Below are 7987 nucleotides of genomic sequence, written 5' to 3' on the forward strand. Positions count from 1 at the left end.
AAAAGCAGTTATGCAAAAATTAAAAACTTTCGTTGAAGAAATTGGTTTACCTAAAGTGGTATTGTCAGACAGAGGTACCCAGTTTACCAGTGATTTGTGGCAAACAGGAGTCAGGAAATTAGGTGCAATACCTACAACCATCAGTGTACGGCATCCACAAAGTAACCCTGTGGAAAGACTCATGAAGTCAATAGGGAGTCTTTTACGTACGCTATGCCATAACTCGCAGCAATCATGGCGAGATAAGTTGCCATATGTAGAGTGCGTTATTAACCATACTGTACATGGTTCTATTGGAGTTACCCCTGGAGAAGCCATGAGCCTGAATAGATCGGTGGCGATCAACCCGAAATATTTACCCCGATGTGAACACACCCCTAATGAAGAAAAACTACCTACAGGAGAAGAGGTAGAAGCTCTAGTGAAGAGGAAGTTGACAGCAGAAGCTGACATCAGACGCAAGAGGAAACCAGCATCAAAATTAGCAAAATTTAAAATTGGAGACCAGGTACTGAAGAAAACAACTCCAGTAAGCAAGGCCTGGGAACATGTAACCAAGAAATTGTTTTTGTTATTTGAAGGTCCTTATGTCATCACAGACATAGTACAAGAGAATTGCTATGCACTAGCAGAGCCAGCAACAGGCCGACCAGTAGGCCGTTATAATATAACGCAGTTAAGGGAATACAAGAGCCCTACTACTATGTAAGCAGTACCGACCTAAGCTGCGAATGCCTCGTGATGATACAAGGTTTAGTACCATAAACAGCTGAGAGCAGTCTAAGTGTAAGTTTCAGACCAGGGATCTGAACTGTGCAGAGGAGTAAGTGTATGTCACTGTGATTATGTGATCTAGTACGCCATGTGAGGCGTAGTGCAGCCACTGTAATTTGTAATGTTAAGCGGAGGTGTAATTCCCGCTTGTTTCTGTGTAAAGGTGAAGTAAAATGCCACCTATGCAGATATTTACCCTGTGGTTATGCGGAAGTGTAATTCCCGTTATATTGCTGTATTTGAGGTGAAGTGAAATGCCACCCATACAGATGTTATTGTAGCCTGTGAAGCTACCTGTGTACAATGTGTATTGTATTTATGTATCAGTTGGCTTGCACAATTCCTCGTATGAGTATGAACTCAAATGTCACTAAGACATATATATACAACATTAGACTAGCCTATACCTATGTGAAGCTGTATGTACTGTGTACTAACAAACGAGAAGAAATTAAGCTTATTTAGTGTCGATGTAACTAGGTGGTATGATACCCCATCCTGCTGTGTAGACATATATAAACACTGGCATGCAAAGCATCTCTAAAAGCACATAACCCTTTGCAACTACAAGCAGAGTAATATTATGCAGGTTACCTTGATTTAATGATGATGCTGAGTAATCCAATAGGCGTCGTTATGTTGATGATGAAAAATAGAAAATCACTAAATTTTCTAATATTTATAGAAGAACTCACTAAGATTTTAAAACTTCACTATTTTATTACCATTTCTGGGATGAATTTAGGGAAAAGAATGATCTTTAGGATTGCATTCTACCCAGAATGCAGGTTAGAAAAGTATGCACTCATTTCGCATACAAATCCAATCAGATTTAGCTGAAATATTTAGTTTATTAAACTTTGGATGTCAAGGCATTGATATTTTATGAAATGAAAACACTGAAATTTGAAATCGATGATTTTTAAGAATTTATTGGGAGAAGCCCCTATACGAGAAAATTACGTCGTCTCAACACTATTCACTCGCATCACTGTCATAGTTGCTTGAATAGTATTCTTCGAATGATGTGAAGAATAGCGAAGAATGTGGATCTGAAAAACTCAGGATCTAAGCCCTTTGTCACGAGAAGTGAAGATACTCCGGCAAACAAGTGTCCACAAGCAACTTCGCCTAACAGAAGTTTTAAAATTGAAAAAGCAAGAAAATTTTCTTAAAAAGAAATGAAAAAAATATTGAACATGTGATACCCTATGTTGAAAGCTATCCTGATACAGCATGTTTGTGAAACAGCTGATTTGTAAAAGGAACCTTAGCTACACTGAAGCCAGGAGCCTCAGTAGATTACAAGACTCATGTGTTACTGATAGTAACCAAGATGAGATGAAATGTGAACATTATTCAACCCAGCGAGACCGCTACGGGATGAAAACACAGTAATGGAAGATGAGAGGAGGAAGATAAAGCCCCTACAGCTGTTGAGCTGAGCACAGCAGACTGAAATTGAAAAAGTTACTAAGTTGGTAATTGTGTAAACCAACGACTTCTCTGTATAGGAGAAGATAATGTAAACAATGTGTAAAAACGCTATGAAATTTTGATTGTATAACTTGTAAACATAATGAAATGTTAATGTTATGATATGTAAATGTTATTATATATCTAATTATATGCAAATGTTATGTTATATGATCAATTGCTAATATGTACTATGCAAACATAATAATGAACTATTAATTGTCAGTATGTACATGATCTGATATATATTCTTGGATGAAATGTTAACAAGCGTGATGAAATGCAAATGTAAATTGCAAGCTAAAGATGCTATAATTAAATACAAATATTTTTAATAATGAAATGTAAACATGTGAGTTACAAATATTGAGTAATGAATATAAATTATGTTAGCTATCAATATGTTATTATGAAAAACAAAACATGTGATGTTTGATATTCAATAATGATATGCTATAATGATATGTTTTGTGAAATGTATGAAATCTCATGAAATGAGAACACAAACAAGCAAATGCACTGTGATGCATATTAATCAAGTACGAACTAACAATGTGATATGTTAGTAGCAAGCAAAGTACTAATATTGAATTTATTGTTTATTGAGAACCAGGCATTGTTATGCAAGAATTGAGATTTAATAATTAATAGTATTTATTTATTTTTTTTTCTAACAATGATGTTAATAATGAGAATGTTATATGTTAAGCTAGGAATTTTAAGGTTAATTTAAGATATTTTTGTTTTAACGGTGACGTCATAGTGTTCCGCGGCAAGTACACAAGTTGTATTGCCTGCAGACACTTGTATTTGCAAGAGTACAAGTACGCACATAGTGATTAAGGTATCGATTAAGACCCGGACACCTATACTTAAGTCAGGTGCGAAGGTTAGGGGAGAGTGGGCCAGAGTGAGACATGGGGTACAGTGAGACATGTCTTTTAACTCCAACTATTATTAAATGGAAATTTCTTTCAATATTTCCCATGTTGGTACCCTTCATGACCTCCATTTTTATTGTGTTTTTATGTTGATGACACCTGATATTAACCAGATATTTTAAAGTGTTGGTTTTCAGGTAAGAAAAGTAATATTTTCTTTCCTTAGTTTATTATTTTTCATACTTATATTTGTTGTTATATGTTACTTATTAAGACATTAACTTAATGTGCACATATTGAGGAATAATTAATGGAGTCACAGACATGCTGGTTATTATAGGTTAGGATTTTTAATTCATAGATATGTGTGTAGTAGTGTGGGGCACAATGAGACACAACAGAATGGGGCACAGTGAGACATGTCTCACTGTACCCCATGCTTGTAAATTTAATAGCTAGCTTCCGTTTCGGGAACATCCAGCCCCACATTAGATTTTGCTAATTTTTAGATGACTATATGAAAAAAAGTTCTTGTTTACGTTATGCAATTTTAACTGTTAAACATTTATTGTCACACAAAAATGTTCTTTTTTTTTTTTGTTAGATAGGCATATATATTCTATAAAATAACAAAGCAAAATTAACATCCAATTACTTGATACTTAATTTCAAGTTACATTAATTATCAAAATTACATATCCATTTAACCCATTTTATTTTTAAAAAGGTTAAAAAAAATTGTTTTTCAGTCATGACACGCAACAGGAAGAGAAAAACAACTATTGGAACATTTAAAGAAGATGACATGAGAGCAGCTGTAAAACTTGTGGAGGAAGGCTTGTCAGTGCGAAAAGCTGCAAAAACTAAAGGTTTAGCTTTTCAGACACTTCACATGTGAGGCTTAGTTATATGAGATTCAGGCCTACTTATGGTTTATAAAATATGTCTTTCTCAACAAAATTGTTTCGTGTTTTAGGTATGTGAGAAAAAAGATGAATAATCCCGAAATGGCTAACATGAGGATGTGTCCCAAGTACAACAGTCGCCAAGTGTTTAACACTGAACAAGAAAGCGAGTTGAAAGATTATTTGTTAACTTGTTCAGCTATGTGTTATGGCCTGAGTTTGATGAACTGCAGAGAATTAGCATTTGAAATGACATCAAGAAATGGTATTGATTGTCCCGAAACATGGAAAATCCAAAAGAAAGCTGGAATAGAGTGGGTCCGGGGTTTTTTGAAGAGGCATCCAGACTTATCCCTAAGGCAGCCAGAAGCTTGCGGTTTGTCACGTGCTACATCATTTAATAAACACAATGTGGGGCTGTTTTTCGATAAACTTGAGACTGTGCTTAAACGATCAGACCACTTCTCCAATGGATTGCGTATTTTCAATCTTGATGAAACTGGTTGCAGCACTGTTCAAAAACCAACCAAAATCATTGCAGGAAAAGGAGTGAAGCAAGTTGCAAAAGTAACAAGTGGCGAGAAAGGCAGCCTCGTCACATCATGTTATATTGTCAACGCAGCAGGGAATACTCTTCCTCCAGTCATCATCTTCCCAAGAGTGCATTTTAAGGAACATATGCTTCATGGTGCCCCCACTGGAAGTCTTGGCCTCGCAAAACAGTCAGGATGGATGAATGGTGAACTCTTTGTTGAAGTTTTGCACCATTTTGTGAAGCACTCATTTTCCTCGCTAGAAAATCCCGCTGTTTTGATACTGGACAATCACGAGAGCCACTTAAGGATAGAGGCTATCGAGTTAGCCAAGGAAAATGGGGTAACCATTTTAACAATTCCTCCTCACTGCAGTAATCGCCTTCAACCACTTGATGTATCAGTGTTTGCGGCCTTCAAGTCTTTCTATAATGCTTCGGTTGACTCGTGGATGATGAGAAACCCTGGAAAAACAGTTTCGATATATGATGTGGCAAGTTTAATTTGTGAAGCACACGAAAAAGCAATGACACCCGCAAACATCACATCTGGATTCCGCAAAACAGGAATTTTTCCTTTTAACAGGAATGTGTTTTCAGAGCAAAATTTTTGGCAAGTGCTGTGACTGACAGGGAAATTAGTCCTACACCAGAAGCTACGAGACCGTGCAGTAGTAAAGACATTCCAATCCACAATTCAATGGTGACGACTGGAGATGGACATTCTGAAGAAAATAGCTTGACACCTAGTTACATAAGCCCAGTAAACATACATAACTATCCCAAAGCAGGAAAGAGATTGGAGTCTGCTAATAAAAGGAAAAAGGGAAGATCTTTCATTCCAACTGACACACCAGAAAAAAACCAACTTGCTCTTCAAGTTCAACATAAAATGAACAGAAAGAGAGGTCTGTTCAAGAAGTGTGACCCTAGAAAAATAAAATTCACTGAGATTTCAAATGAAGATGAAGAGTTTTCTGAATCTGATGTTTCTTCAGACAATGAAGTAATACAACTTCAATCATACAACCAACTTGCGAGGAAGCCTAAAGAAGGTGACTTTGTCCTGGTAGAGTTTTCAGGAAAAAACACAAAATTTTACATTGGGGAGGTGCTACGAGAAATAGACATTGAGGATTATGAAGTCAAGTTCCTGAGAAAAAGTGAAAAAATGTGGAGGAAGTTTTTTTACCCATATGTTCCAGATATTGCATCAGTTGCTACAAAAGATATTAGAGCATTATTGCCTGTTCCTTCTGAACATGGAAAAACCAAAAGACAAAAGTCGTACCTCAAATTTTGTGTAGATTTTGGACGGCTGAATGTTCTATAAATTTTTCCTGGCATTTATGTTGAAGTGCAGTGATTGTTGTTAGGTAAATCTGATTGTTGTATAGCGTATTCAATTTGTCTCACTGTGGACCACTGTCTGTCTCACTGTGGAACATCTGTGGGGTACAGTGAGACGTTTGATATGTAATGAAGAATTGTATTTTCTAAGAAAATGTTTCATATATTACGGAATTTATAGTTTGCAATAATAAAGAGCATTAATCAGGCTATTTTTTGGCATAAGAAGATGTCTTTAAATGTAGAAAAGTAAACAGTGATTTCAAATAAAAAATTTTGTGTCTCACTCTGGCCCACCCTCCCCTACACCAGAGTGAGCTAGACGTAGTGCGGTTCGCAACGATTGTGTACCTAACAGTGATGGGAATAGACGAGTGCTTCCTTGTGGGAAGTGGTGACCTCGCCCCACGCAATCAGCACCGCAGACGCCACGACGCCGTCTCGCGCGTAGTCGTGAGGCAGGGCGGCTGGACGCCGCCACATCAGCAGTTGATGACGTCAGCTGCAGTGCCAGATGCCGTGCTGTCTGGTACAGCATCATCGCCCCACGCCAGACCCCGTCGACGCGTGGTGAACCAGGCCAGGTTTGTTGGTCGTTTTGAGGACAGGCGCCGTCTCGACGCCGCTGTCCGCTGCAGGAAGGAGGAGTCGCAGCAAGGATGCAGTCATCACCGCAGATGGACGTTGACCCATTGCCGTGACGTGACCTGGAGAACGTCCTATTGTTGACTCACGTGTACATTGCACCCCTTCGAATCCCTTTAGTGAATCATACTCACAGTAAGTAAGTCCTCCCGAGTCCTTCTCAACAGGAGCGGCTCAAGGCAGAAGCGGTCGGAGAGCAGCAGCAGTTCCAGCCTTCGAAGATTTTGCACTGCAAAATCCGTGAACTTCTTCGCGCAGGTCTGTTAGCAGCGACGACCCGATGAAAAGTGTTTAAAAAGGCGCGATTTTCAGTTGCGCAACGGTAAAAAACGAATCGAGGAGGAGAGGTAGTCTCTCTCAAGTTGTTTTTTTTGTTTGTCGTTTGGTGCGCGCGTTGCTAGGCAACGAAGAGTGTTGTGTATTGTGCGACGGAGAAAGAGAAGTGCCAATCACATTGCACCGTTTTGAACAGGTCAAAGAGCACTGTTCAATGTAATTGACAAGGGCGGCAAAATCTGTACTGCAACATGTTTGTTTTGACAGTTTAATTATTTATTATTATTTACGATTTATTTTATTTTTGTTTGCTCTATGTATAATATCATTTATTTTCAGAAACGGCAATATTTGGTTATGTATGTCTATGGAAAAGTGATTCTTTGGATTTTTACCGGACTATTTGAACGAGGTATTGTTGATACCCCTCTAAGGACTAATGGACTTGAAAACTGTAAACGGTAAAATTAACGCCGTAATTTTATAATGTAAATTATTATTTTAATATTTATGTATTTAAATTTTAAGTGAAATTTTGTTATCCGCGCAATTGTTGCGTTCGGAGTTTACGTTTTCGGTAAGAAATTATGTACCTGAAACGGTCCTTTTGGCCAATCACGGGCCACCATTTAAAAGTGAGTCTTACTGGTTATTTTGAGGAAACTAGTAAGAAAGAGAGTTCTACAATGGCCAGCTGAATGAGCGGCAACTTCGTGACGTCGGCGAATTTAAATCCTGAAAATTAGCTATCTAGCATCAGGCATCCCGGATAGTGGATGATAATTATGAACCATTAGGGAGTTCAGAACATTTAAATAGGATTTATCTAAAAAGATAAATATCATAGGAGTGATTAACGTGAGTAATAAAAGTGCCCAGATTTTTTGTGCCCTAATCTTATGCACGAATCACGAAACTCCCGTTTTTACGTCACATCGTCGCCGAAACTTATTATAAACATTGATTTCATGAATTAAATTGACTTTATAGAGGATTTAAATAATACTTGGACATAAATTTTACGAATTTACACATTAATTAACAGACTCAGTGGTCCTATAGATGAGAGGCTCTGAGCTCTGCCGATGATTTTGAACCTATCTAGCCGAGGTAAATTGATTTAAGTTCCCTAAAAAAAAAACATTAAT

The 7987-nt window shown here is 37.6% G+C and overlaps 1 long non-coding RNA gene across 1 annotated transcript; it reads right to left on the reverse strand.

Moving 5' to 3' along the window:
* Positions 1 to 1679: 1679 nt before the first annotated feature.
* LOC134543940 (uncharacterized) lies at positions 1680 to 7672 on the reverse strand. Its single transcript, XR_010077383.1, has 2 exons — positions 6270 to 7672; positions 1680 to 1826 (listed from the first exon to the last, which is right to left on the reverse strand). It is a non-coding gene; the product is annotated as an uncharacterized LOC134543940 (long non-coding RNA).
* Positions 7673 to 7987: the final 315 nt, after the last annotated feature.

The sequence above is a fragment of the Bacillus rossius genome, unplaced genomic scaffold, assembly GCF_032445375.1.
Source record: "Bacillus rossius redtenbacheri isolate Brsri unplaced genomic scaffold, Brsri_v3 Brsri_v3_scf252, whole genome shotgun sequence".
Lineage (NCBI taxonomy): Eukaryota > Metazoa > Arthropoda > Insecta > Phasmatodea > Bacillidae > Bacillus > Bacillus rossius.